The sequence below is a fragment of the Typopeltis vanoorti genome, chromosome 20 (genome assembly GCF_054136105.1).
Source record: "Typopeltis vanoorti isolate ZY-2024b chromosome 20, IOZ_Tvanoo_1.0, whole genome shotgun sequence".
Classification (NCBI taxonomy): domain Eukaryota; kingdom Metazoa; phylum Arthropoda; class Arachnida; order Uropygi; family Thelyphonidae; genus Typopeltis; species Typopeltis vanoorti.
Genome location: NC_143568.1, coordinates 33,161,773 through 33,176,223, shown reverse-complemented (window position 1 = coordinate 33,176,223; position 14,451 = coordinate 33,161,773). Strand labels below are relative to the sequence as shown.

At 33.5% G+C, this 14,451-nt stretch overlaps 1 protein-coding gene across 5 annotated transcripts in view; it reads right to left on the bottom strand.

Moving 5' to 3' along the window:
- LOC150095352 (lethal(3)malignant brain tumor-like protein 4) overlaps positions 1-8,190 on the bottom strand; it is a 381,800-nt gene extending 373,610 nt beyond the window's left edge. For 2 of the 5 annotated variants that reach the window (XM_090410238.1, XM_090410241.1), the window contains exon 1: positions 8,147-8,190. The gene's annotated coding sequence lies outside the window, so the exon portion shown is untranslated. Of the gene's footprint in view, positions 1-7,074; positions 7,209-7,400; positions 7,581-8,146 lie in introns of those variants that run through there. The other 3 variants (XM_090410242.1, XM_090410239.1, XM_090410240.1) reach the window with 3 other exon arrangements.
- Between the last annotated feature and the right edge of the window lie 6,261 nt (positions 8,191-14,451).

The following is a 14,451-nucleotide window of genomic DNA, read 5'->3' as shown; positions in this document are numbered from 1 at the left end:
TTTTATCTGAATAGATCGGTCAACTGCAGAATTTGGGCATCTGAACTTCCCCAAGCGACCCAGCAAGTACCACTGCATTCTCCAAAAGTAACCGTGTGGTGTGGCTTCACAGCCAATTTCATAATATGACCATACTCTTTTTGAGCGTATTACCCCTACAGGTCCTGTTACCTGCTCCATTACTGGAGAGATTTATCAACGAATGCTGGAAAATTTTGTCATTCCTGCATTGCAGCAAAGACAATGTTTGGACTCCCATCATTTTTATGCAGGATGGAGTACGGCCACACATTGAACGATCAGTACAGCACCTTTTACGCCAGCATTTCAGTAATGAGAGGGTTATCAGTCAGTTCTTTCCTACGGCATGGCCACCTCGATCCCCAGACATCACTCCATGTGACTTTTGGCTGCGGGGATATTTGAAATCCATTGTGTATGTTGGTGGTGTTCCCAACTTGCATGTCTTGAAAGAGAACATAAAACGGGCTGTTATGAGCATCCAATCCAATTCGTTACGCTCAGCTGTAGAGTATGTCGCACACCGGATGCAATTTGTTGTACACAAGAAAGGTCAGTACATTGAAAATTGTGTATGTGGTCCAGGGCACCATGATTCTGATGAATAAAACATTATCTCCTATGAGTTCAATCACTACATTAATTTCTGTGTCTCTCGCAAGTTGTTGTTTAGTTTATTATTATTCTTATTATCATTGTAACGCGCCATATCCAGCTGGATTGAGTGACGCGGCTGTCACTTACACTGTCGAAATGTTATTATTCCATTTTATCTGCCTTCAATGTAATTATATGCTTCTTTTCGACTCCACCAGCACCAAAATTTCCCCTATCGGCGACTTTTGGTAGTAAATCTTTTTTTCGCTGAAATCATCTTCCCATGCCTTCAAAAGTCTCAATATAAAATTGGGTCACATTCCGTTTATTGGTTTTAGCTACAGATGCCTATAAAGAGGGAAAGTTATTTCATGGTCACCCAGTACATCTTTAACCAGAGCCTTAAACAATGATTACCATATCATCCTTCAACGAGGTGAAGATAACCTGATCCCCTTTAATATTACCAAAATGCAGTCTTGCCTTTTCTCCCATTAGAGGGATCTCATCTCACTTACCCCTACCATCAGTAATACACAAATCACCAGAGATAGGATCAGATCTTTCTCTGGAATGCCATCTACCTCCAACACTCCTGGAATAAACACAAACTCCTGTCACATTAAAGGAGTACCAAACATAGTGATCTAAAAGATCACTAAGTTTTTGGAGATGACCCCCTTCCCTTGCACTTTAAAAGTCTGGGTAGTGAACTTTTCCATTATGTTTTTGCATTATAGGATAGGTAATTAATGTGAAGTCAACAGGTTCTACATATAAGTAAACGACTCATGGAGATAATTCATGCACAAACTTTGCTATGTTTGGGTAAAGAATAAAACAAGAGTATAATTTCTTGTCAAGTATAATACATCTTCAACCAGACTTTAAACACATATTATCCTTCAATGAGGTGAAGATAACCAGATCATCTTTAATATTACCAAAATGTAGTCTTGCCTTTTTCCTCTCGTACAAGAGATTTCATTTCACCTACCCTTACCCTCAGTAATACACAAATCACCAGACAGGATCAGATCTTTCCTTGGATGGACATCTAACTTCAACCATTCCTTGCATAAACACATCAATAGCATTCTCAGCCTCTAATAAATCTAGACATTCTTTTCCATCCAAAATTCACTGGTCTGGTTAGCATATCTGCTCTCCAGGCAAAAGTCTGCAGATTCAAATCCCACCATGGGCATGGATGTTTGTAATTGTCTGTGAAAATTCTAGTGATGGCGGTGGACAGTAGATGGCATTGAAGTAGATGATGTGGTTTGCTGTAGTTGGATTGAGTAGTGGAGAAGGGGAGTTATAGAGAAGGTGCCCTCCCTCAATGAGTCTTTGGAGTCCTTGGAGGTGTCTCCAGCTACTAACTCTATAATAATCCCAAATCCTTAAAATACTAATCCCATGTTTCTGATGAAGCATCTAAAACATGCCTAAAAATTCTTCAACTCTTCAAGAAAAATATCAATAAATAAATATCTTTCCCGCCTGTCACCTGAACCTCATATATGGGAATTGTGATTTTAGGTATAATAATATCAGAAATCTTTCTGATATTATTATACCAGGCTTCTTGGAATGAAATGGCTGACTGTGACAAACAGTATGCATAAGGGTCAGCATACAGTTTGTCACAATTCACAAAGATGACAATAAAAAATCCCTCTCTCTAATATTCAACAGGTACTCTCTTTTCATCTATATTGTCATATTTAAATGTAATTATGATGTTGTTTTGTTCAAATTTCTGGTAGCTATCATTAAACAACTAACAGACTCCAGAATAGAGAATGGGTTCATTCTTTAAAATTGTCCCTACAGAATCTGTAGTAATGATAGCCACAACTAGTTATTCAGCCTATCTATAACTACAATTTCAATAACATGGTGAATATAGTAAACAGGTATAGTTCTCTAAGATTTTAAATAAGCCATTCCATAATGTAAAGTGGATCTTATCCACTGATGGCATAGTCCATGAGCTATAGTTCATCTGCTGGAACAGCCTTCCACCTTGCAGTTCAGTGTATTACAGTATGTGTGGTTCTGCTAAAAAGAAATAAGATTTAAAGAACATTAACAGCAACGAAAACCTTAACTTGAAAGTTAAGGAACAATGTTTCCTTCGTTAACTTAAAAAAAAAGAAAAAATATATATACCTCCATAGCACAATTGGAAGAACAACAGAACAATGTGCCTTAAGATTGAAAAAGACCTGAACTGGATTCTCATCATGATGCAAGGAATCTTTATATGGGCTTTTTCAACTGAAGGTGAATAGTCAATCTCATACAGGGGTAGCAGGGGTTTTTCTCCAGGAAACTCATGTTTTTCATCCAGTATATAAGTAAATCAACCATGAGACCACATGCAATTTAGAGACAAAACAATACTGTTATTGGTGGTGGGCAGTAGATGGTAGTTGTGTTTTTGAGTTGTAATTGGAGAATTAAGAAGTAGGAGAGGCAGAAAGATGCATATAGTGGAGTAGAGTAGAGTGCCCTCCTGTGGTAAGTCCTTGGAGGTGCCATGTTGTAATAATAATTAACTTGAATATGAAAAATGGGAGGTGCAGTACTTTGCATTCTGTAAAATAAAAATATTGTTTGTGTTGCGATGCTAGAATATATGAATATGGATTTTTATATAAATTTTATATATAATATTCTTCTTCTTCTCCCTTCTACGTATTAGGCCTACTGGCCTGTTACAGGGTTATCTTAAGCCTTCTAAGTTATACCCATCCTGAGGATAAGGTGACTAGCCTTATGCCTCCCGATATATTCTATGGCTGTAGTGGCGTGTGTTCATGGGGCTGGTTTGTCTGCTTGGGGGAGGAAAAACCCCCAGATAAACTGAGGAGAAAAACCCTGCTGTCCATAGCCAATATCGGCTAACTTGGCTATGTCTGAGAAAGATCCTTAAGCTCCTCACGTCGGCGATGGGAATCGATCCCAGGACACTCTTTTCCCAGGCATATGGTTGCAAAGTGCATAGCCACTACACTAACCGTGTGGACATATATAATATTAAAAACTTATATTTAATATACAATCTTGAAACAAGTGGCTTAGCAAGGAATGGCTTTTTTTTGCTTGTTTCTTAAGCATATGAAACCACTTTTTTTTCTTTTTTTTTTTTAACACTGCACACAATTTCTACTGTTCCATAATAGTCTGTGGAAACTTTTGATCTTCTAATAGAACAAAAGTTCCTAATTCTGTTCTTAGTAACTTTTCAAGATGTTTAATGCATTTTCTTCATTATTTCCTAACTTGAACAACTACTGGTCATTATTTCTTTTTCAATATTTTATTTCTTCTGGTCTCTGTATTCTGTTGTTCACTGCACAGAAGCAGGACAATCTTTTTTTTTTTTTTTTTTTTTTTTGCAAGGGCCTAGTGGGTCATGCCCTGCATTTAAAGCAGCAACAGAAGTGAAGATATGAGTTATTAATGTAAAATATATTAATATATTTTATGTTAGTATAGTAGGAGTTCCTCAAATAACAGGTGATAAGTCCTCCAAAATATTAAAGATGGTGCTGCTTGGAAGTTATTTCAACTGCAATTTTTCCACTTAATTTCTAACTATCCATGCTTTCCATTCAGAATGTGTATTATAAGAATTTATTATTATTTATTATAGTGGTTTGCTCATAAAAATCTGTTTAATTATGATTATTATAAAAGAAGTGAATTTGTTTTATTCTGTACAATCAACAAAGCTGCATTAAACATAAATCAGAGCTATTTTTGATCATAGCTTAAAATCTTTTAAAGAGCAGTTATATTGGTAAATAATAAATACGACTTAATATAAAAATAACAGTAATACTAGATGGAGTTTCAAGTAGCCAGACCATTCTAAACTGGCATTTTGCCTCATTATATTTTGTGCTTTGAAAATGTTACTTAATGAAAGCCTGACCAGTTTTACTATTAAAAGTAATTTTTATGCTGAAAATGTGGTAACTATGTAACAAGTAACAATTAGTTAGGATTTCCCCATGTTTCAATATCTCATTGTAGTTTTGTTTATATTTCTTCTAAATGACTGTGTGGAAAATATAAACTTTTTTTGATCTTTCATTATTATTATTTTTTTTTTTATTAACTATGTTACAAAATAGTTCCTGTATAAAATATAATCTGCTCTTTAAATGACTAATCTGAAAGCTTACAGTTTTGTTTTCTTTCAGTTTTCAAAAATGCTGCTATTTGCATGAATACTTACTTCATATTCTAGTTAGTGAATATGAAATAAATGTACTTCAGTGCATGCATTCTGAAGAGGAAAAAATATATACTCGCACTGCACAGTAAATGTAGAATGCAACTCAGCTTTACAAATGAACTTGAAGTTACACATAGTTTGAAATTATCAAAAAGAAGTGTTAAATTAACTAATAAAATTGAATTTATTGGACCACGTCTTCTTACATTTCTTTTATTGTGCATTTTGTTTCACTTTTCTCAGTTTCTTTTTTTTTTCTTTAACATGCAAGTAAAATACTCTAATTCCTTATGAAAAAGATAAAAATGGATTAAAACAACTTTATTTTCCCAGAATGTTATTTTAAAAACTATGTACTTTTTTTTTCATCAAAAAATGTAGTGTCTTACAAGTCAATGCATTATTTTTTACAGTATTATCAGAATGAATTAGAAATATTTCTGCATTTTCTGCTCTACACAGTGAGTATGTCACTATTCAGAATAATGAACATGCCATGCATATATCTTTCAATATTATTATATTAATCCATTTTTATTTTCACATCTTTTGCAAAATATTATGATTTTTTTATGTCAAATTACAAGCTAAATTAGGAAAAATTAAATTGAGAAAATAGGAAATGCATAACTCAATTTTTACTATTAACAATAAAATAAGAGTTTTTTTTCTTTTTTTTTCATCCCAAATCACATAAACTGATTATGGTTTCAAATTTTCTTTTGTGGCTTAACAGTTTTCCAGAATATATATATATATATATATATATATATATATATATTAAATAACAAGGAAATATATCAAATGAATAATTCAGAACTTATATAATTTTCTTAACATAAACTGATGCACACAATATTCAAACTATAGTATTATGTATATCATAAATTTGAACATAAGAATTTTATGTCCATGAAAAGCTAAAGAAAGTGAGTTGATTAAGCACACATTGTATTTACTCTGAAATATTTTTGTGAGGGCTATCATTTTTTATGACTTCATGAAGTTTGCTATATAAGTATTCATGGTTCTATTAAGACCTTAAAGTAAATTGTGTTTCTTTCTGCTCAGTCTTAAAGCTTTCTAAACAACCCTTCCAAAATATTACAAAATTAACTGAAAGAGAACAAGATAAAGAAAAAAAGATTTCACTTAGTTTTAATAAAATTTAGTACTAAGCTGCAAGAACCTACTTTTACAGATTAGTTGCTAGTAAAGGGGATGAAGAAATAAAAAACAGAAACTGATCAACTATTATCTGTCATTAAGAATAGTTAATATATCGTAAGATTACCATAAATAAAAACAGGTGCACTACTGATTCAAACAAATATTCAATATCATGCTTTATCCTGTAAGATCTTTATCAGGACCTTCATACTTAAAAATACGTTATCAGTTCCAAAAAGTGTTACATATTATTCTAATTGGTTACTTTCTTGGCATTCTTTTGAATTTCATATTAACTGGCCATTCCAAATTACTACTTGTTATGCAAATATTTTTTAACAAAAAAACTATTTAAAAACTACATTAATTCATTTATTAACACATAAGCATTTACTGGCGAAGCGTCGTAAGAGAAAGAAAATTCATGTATATGTAATTCCTCCATTCCGCAATGCAAATAAACATCTACGGATTTCTTGACAGGAATTATTTAGAGTGGCATTTAATTTGCAATTCTCGATTACGATATCATAAAATACTGACGCATCTCAAATTGCGTATATAGAGAGATATATCGTCAAACTCTTTGCTTCTGTATATAAAAAACACGTATACCACTTTCTTCTTCAAGTTATCAGCCAGTTAACATTGTTACACAATGTTCCAGTGAGATGCGTATTATATTATATATACATATATGTCCTGTTTTTACAGTATGCGACATCGCGTTTACGTATGGAAGCTAAATAAAAAGAGAAAGACAATCAAATATTACATACAAAATAATCGGAGTTTCCTTACGCAGGTTAGCTTAATGTATAAATACAGAAACAATTCTGAAAATTAACAATCCTTACTTAAAAAAAGATACCGGGAAATAAACTCATGTGACTACGCTAAAAATCAAGCAAACGCTTTGTAAATAACAAGAGCACATTAAAAACACTGCAATTTAATCGAAATTATCAATAAGCGAAAGCTGCACTGTTTATCATCTTTCTCTTTAACATCACTTTAGAATGTAATAGGCCTACCTCACTGCAGTAATTCATTTTCGTTACTCATTACAGAAGTCAAATGTAAGCAAAACGTGCAATTTCAATAGATAAACTTCAATGGTGCAATGTAAATACGAATATAATGGTGCGCAAAATAATGTGTGCATTTGCTGAACGTTCTTTCTTTAAACTATTGCACAGAGAACTGAGAAAGAAAAAAAAAAAAAGATGAAACGCAATGTGTATTTTTCTGGATTAAAATAAAGCAATTTCTCTGTTTGTCTTATTTTATTTCACGGTTTCTTTCTTTTTTACCCCCTTATACTTTATCACTTTTCAGTTATTTTTTAAAATAAATATACCTGTTTTCGTTGAATTCCACTTGTTACAACTCCAAGCATCACCAAAATCAAGCAAATAATACACATAGAATATGTTTAGCACCAAACTTGTTACGCACCGCTTCTTGTTTACAAAACAGCAAACACAAGTTTTCCACATTCAAAAGTTTCATTAAAATGTTAACTCTGTCTCATATAATGTCCAAGAACTTTTTCGTGAAGATAAGAGAAATACAGCAAACTGAAAAAACCAAAAGGAGAAACAAATTTCTTGTTGATAAGTACTTTTCATTTTTTTTTGTAACTGCACTCCATTAGTATGTATTGATTTTTTGGAGGAAAAAATATATCTGCAACCAGAATTTTGAGCAAGAATTAAAAAACGTTTTCAAAATATTATTACTGCATTTTTTACCATGGATATGTATATTGAAAGATACAATTTAAACAGGCTGTAAAAACCTCACCCCAGCAACCTTGCCTGCGCACCGTTAATACCTATTATTAGTAATGGTATGACTCCCTAGCTGCCATGCAGCAACCACATTGCCGAACAGTAATACAACTCTCTACTCAGTAAAGTCAATAACTAACTCCAAAAAGAAAATTATTATTTTTCTTGAAAACTAATTATTTCTAATAGAAAAAACACCATACAAAACTATTTATTTGTTATTCTTACAACATTAGTCAAGTAACACAATCTGTTTATAACTTTTAATGAGTAAAAACAGAAAATTATATAAATTACGGTACTTCAACCTTACCCTAGAAGTTGAACTCCGCCATTACGACTTGGTTAGGGAGGGAGCGCGCAGATTTAACTGCTTACATTACATTGCGCATGCGACGAATATGTGTACCGTGTTTGTCGTCCAATGAAACTGCTTTAACATTTGTGCGGTATCGTCAATGGCAACGCTCTCGGAAAGAAACAATTTAGCCTTAAAACTCTTTCTTACTCCGAGCGCGCAACAGAAGTTCGTGTATTTAAATTTGTACATGAAGAACACAAATCAAACAGGAAAAAACTATTAAGCTTAAAAATATTGCTTTTGAAAGCTTCTCTCGTGGTGTTATTTGTGATATTACACGTAGTACACACAACAATGACAGAGAAATTAGAGAAGAGCAGTAAAACTTTAAAAAAAAAAGAAAAAATAGCACCTAAATCAATTTTAATGTTTAAGAAGATGCTTTTTACTGTTGGTTTGGAAATTTAAAATTACAAACTGTATTTCAAAATAAATAAATTAAATAAAACAATAAATAAAAATTAGTGTACACTTACTCAATGGTTTATACAGGCTAAAAACGATGATAATTATATAATAAAAGTTAAGCGAAACGGAATTCATTTAATCATTAAGCTGAGGTTTACTACTAAAGTAATACTAATAATAGCAGAAACTGTTTAAAATATTATACAATTAATAATATAGACAGGAAATGAAATTATTGTTATGATGGTTATTATTATTTGGGGGGAGGGGGAAAGAAATAAAACGGTTACTAGCTGTTATCTCTATGTACAGTTAGATGAGACATCTGCTGCTTTTCATATTTCATGTTTATATATATAATATGGTTAATGACTAAAATAAAATATGACTAAAATAAAAATCAATTCTAGTACTCATATTTCTTTTATTTTATTATTATTTTTATTTATTATTATTTTATTTATTTATTTTTTTTTTTTGAGTAACACCTCCAGTGAGTTCATCGAAGGCACTCTACGCCACACAACCGATGGCCTGAGACAGTATATTGCCTCAGTAGAAAAATATTTTATAAAATGCGAATTTTTATGATCGGCGCCTTAATGAGTAAGGTCCCAATTGTATATACTGTATATTCTAATTAGGAAAAAAATAATGATTTCTTTTTAATTTTGTATAGGCAGCACCCCCACTTAAAACTTCACATATATATATATATATATTGTTTATTATATACGTGGTTTATTAAAGGTTTTTGTTATACTTTCTCGAGTTCTAGTCAGTTTAATTTATATATATATATATATATATATATATATATATATATATAAATTTTTAGTCAGTTTATATTAAAAATGAATATATATGGAGTAAATGATTTTACTCCATTTCCCAAGTAAGCAAACAGACAAACAAGTCAACTTTGTGCCTGCACGTATTGGAAGTCTAGCTGACCCTCAAAGTAGTGCAAGTCAAGGCAACTCATGATAAAAATGGAATAAGCTCTGATCACTATTCTTAATATTTAACCTTAATGCACAGCCTATCTCCTTGAGGAGATATATAATGATGTGTATTAAAGGCAAGGGGGCCACTACCCAGATCGGTTTCGACCTTTATTGAGGTCTCATCAGTGGGAGCCAGGCTCTTGCAATACTCTGAGGGTGAGCTAGACTTCCAATACGTGCAGGCGCAAACTTGACTTGTTTGTCTGTTTGCTTACTTGGGAAATGGAGTAAAACCAGGTTTTAAATAGCTTGGTATCTTTTTTAACATTATATATATATATATATATATATATATATATATATTAAGGATACCAAGTAATTTTATAAACTTGGTATTTTACTCCTTCTCCCAAGTAAGCAAAACAGTTAAGTTTGCGCCTGAACGTAGTTCAAGTCTAAAGGTAGTGCAACACCAGGGAAACTCGTTGTAAAGGTGGGTAAAGCTCTGATCATTATTCTTAGTATTTCCCATAATGTAAAACACATCTCACTAAGAGATGTATACTGTTATACATTATGGGTGAGGTCACTACCCAGACCGGTTTCAACCTTTTTTGAGGTATCCTCAGTGACTAGCTAGACCTTGAAATACCAAGGTTTTTAGTAATACAGAACCTTATCAACTTTATCTATACAAGTTGCTATAAGGTGCTTTTACTTTGAATAAGAAACTCTAGATGAGATAAAGATATGATTTACCCACCTTTACAACGAGTTGCCCTGGTGTTGCACTACCTTTAGACTTGAACTACGTTCAGGTGCAAACTTAGCTGTTTTGCTTACTTGGGAGAAGGAGTAAAAAAACCAAGTTTATAAAATTACTTGGTATCCTTAATATATATTATCCCCAAGGTAAAAAACTTTTCACATATATATATATATATTCACTAAGTAATATTTTTGTCAAAATATCATCATCCTCATATCTCTCCCTCTCTCTGTGTGTGTGTGTGTGTGTGTGTGTGTGTGTGTGTGTGTGTGTGTGTGTGTGTGTGTGTGTGTGTGTGTGTGTGTGTGTGTGTGTGTGTGTGTGTGTGTGTGTGTGTGTGTGTGTGTGTGTGTGTGTGTGTGTGTGATAAATTTAAAATCTGGCAATAGTGAAGTTGTGCTAGAGCTAGAGAGGCTCAATAAACTAACTGAGATAATCTGGAAACGTCCCTCTAAAGGCCAAATATGAAACTTTTTTCTCCTAGCTACTTCAGTTCTTCAATAAGCAGAATAGCGGTCTCACACAGGACGATGAAATTCATCTACTACCTAAAGACATTTAAGAACATCCGAATGAGTCGATGGCGAAACTCGAATCCATGTTGATTAGTATGCGAATACCCAATCCACTCAGTCAATTATGTCGGTCTGTTAGCTTAAATTTTTATGTGAATTTCACTCACAAACGGTCTTACACATACCGCATATTTACTTTTAGCACTTTAGGTTTTAAAAAAACGGACCTGTTTATTTATTTGTTTTTATGTGGCTCCCGAAACCTTGGTTTCGGGAGCCACATAAAGGTTTCTATAAACCTACAGAACATTCGGTGGGTAGATTAAGAATTTTTTTTATTTTTAAAATTAATTTTATACAGTTTTTTATATTTTTAATTTCAGTGGTTACTCGGCCACTAAACCCGACTGTTTTAAACCAAAGGTTGCAGGTTCGAGTCTTCCAATGGTATGGATATTTGTGATTGCTTTGGAATGGAGATGAATTTCATCGTCTGGTGACGCCACAGCTTTGCTTATTGGAGGCCTAAAGTGGCTTGAAAAAGTTCCATGTTTACTGTCTAGATCAGGATTTCCAGCTTTTTTTTTAATACAAACTTATTTAAAATTAATAACACCAGAATTAAAAAATATCCTGATTCCCAGGCAAAGCACTAATGTACTATAGATGCAACCACCTTTTAATAGTGGGATTAAAAAAAAAAAAAAAAAAAAAAACAGTGGACTGAGGTTAGATGATTCAGGAATCATTATTATGTGACACCTCCAGGTAATCCAAAGACTCATCGAAGGAAAAATCGAGGGAAAGACTCATTGAGGGAAAAAAAAATCGTTGTGCCAACAACGATTGATTCTTTCCAACTACTAACCACGCTCAAACTTGCTTAAGTTTTTTCGGGAGCCATTAGTATCAGAGGCTCTACCAATCGACCATCATGCGCAAGAGAATAAGCACAGTACTTTTCACGTCCCTTCAGGCCTTTAGCGAAGAGGGCGATAGTCTCATATGAAGTAAAGAAACTCACTTACCATCTATAGATATTTTCAAGCGTTAATAATACAGTAGGATTCGAACTCATTGTGGAATGGATTAACTGGAGAGAGAGAAAGAGTAGAAACGGCATCCAGTCAGCTAAATAATAGGCGAATTTCTAAAATGTACTTTTTTAAAAAAATTTACTAATATCGATTATTTCAAGTTCCTAGATTCTCTCTCTCTCTCTCTCTCTCTCTCTCTCTCTCTCTCTCTCTCTCTCTCTCTCTCTCTCTCTCTCTCTCTCTCTCTCTCTCTCTCTCTCTCAAACATAGGTCTTTCTAACCAACAGTCATCGCCAAAATGTCGGATCGAGTGCAAGGGACATCGCGTGTTTTTAGGAATGACAAAAAAGATAGGAGAGGAGGGGAAGGAATACCACTGATGATATCAGATGACTTGAGATCAGTTAAGACAGTAATACATGAAAGTAATAATGGTAATAATTTCCTGTGTTGCGCAGAGTTTGAGGCTATTTGGTATAAAGTGAAAGCTGAAGGATGAAATATATGGAGGAGGTATTGCTATAGACCTCACGGTTCATTTGCTGATGATGAAGAAATGCATCATCAAATTACCCAGATGAGTATTAAATGAGTAATTATTATGGATGAATTAAATTATGGAATATTATCAAAAGAAACTCATGATAAAAACGAAGGAAAATTTATTCCGCTGTTGCGAGACAACTTTCTCAAGCATAATGTGAAAGAAGCAACTCGAGGACAGAGAGAATTAGATATGATCATAGCATCAGATGGTGTCTCGGTTAAGGATATGACTATTTTTACACCAGTCGATAACACTGATCATGCAACAATGTTCCAATCAGGACAGGTAAATGATAAACTACAAATCTGAAAATTATTAAACTTGGAAGAATACTATCTTTTGTTCCATGGTATCAGTTGTTGAATGGAAAGCATATAATGCATGGGAAACTTAGAAAAGATGCTTATGTGATAGGGCATCTGAATGTGCCTCTAGAATTCGAAGAACAAATCAAATGAAAGTGAAATTAACGTGTAATCTAGATAAACAGAAGATCCATAAGAAAAAGATCATGTGTAAAGAACATTATTCGAATAAGTGTGAAAATATAAATATATATGATTTATATATAAATATATAAAGTTCAGGTTAGAAAACTTACAAGTATTGTACAGAAATCAAAGCTGGCGCATGAAAAGAAACTGGCTGTACAAGCAAAAGGCAACCCAAAAGAATTTTATCTTTATGCCGTAGATCTATCAACCAGGTGTATATTATTATTATTATTATTATTATTATTATTATTATTATTATTATTATTATTATTATTATTATTATTATTATTATTATTATTATTATTATTACGGGCATGAGACTCATCGAGGGAGGCCCTAAATATCATATCAAGAACAACCATTCGGCATTCGCACAGTATCTCTCATACTTTGCCTTGAATTCATTTACAGTCATGGCACTCACAACAAACTCTGGCAACTTATTCCACTCATTGACCACTCTCCAAGTTAAAAAACCTAGTTCTAACACCCTTGCTAACTACACTCTTGCTCAGTTTCCATGAATGGACCCCAGTTCTCCCACCAACACACCTGTTCTGAAAAATTTCCTCTGAATTAATCTTGTAAAAACCATTCAGTAATTTGAATGCCTCAATCATATCACCTCTTTTCCGCCTATCAACCAAATTCTGTAACGCACAGATCTTCAACCTGTTCTCGTATGGTTCATTCCATAGACCAGCTATCATCTTGGTCACTCGCCTCTGGGTTCTCTCTACCTCTTCCCCATCAAGAAGAAACACATGGGCCCAGGTCTGAGCACAGTAGTCAAGATTGGATCTTATCAAGGTGCGATAAAGAGGAACAATAATTTGCTTATCTCTGCCCATCAAATTATTCTTCAGTAACCATGTGATCTGATGATGATTTAGCCACTTTTGCTATGTACCCACTAAACTTCAACTCCCCATCCACCAACACACCCAAATCTCTGGCTGCATCAACCTCCTGAAGTACAGTTCCACCAATGTGATAATTTTTGCACCCCAAAATGCATAATCTTACACTTTGCTACATTAAACTGACATCCATTCTCATTAGCCCAGACTGCCAATTTATCCAAATCATCCTGCAAAATTTTGACATCATGCGCATTCACTATTTCTCTACCCAACTTTACATCATCAGCAAATAAATGAACAGTTCCTCTCAGATCATTTCCTATATCATTAATGAACAAATTAAATAGCAGTGGTCCAAGAACAGAACCCTGCAGCACAATGCTAGTAACAGGCCTTCTTTTGGACTCTTCTCCTGAATAAACTACTCACTGATATCTCTCCATCAACCACCCTCCTATCCGTCTCACTAACCCTATTTCAATCCACTGTGCTGCAGTTTACTGATTCGAATTCCATCTGGTATCCTGTCAAAGGTCTTAGCAAAGTCCAGCAGTATCACTGTGAATCCATTACCCTTATCCAGTTTAGCCGTCACTGTATTAAAAAACGTGAGCAAGTTACTGAGGCATGATCTACCCTTCTCAAAACCATGCTGTCCTCCATTCAGTATGACTAAT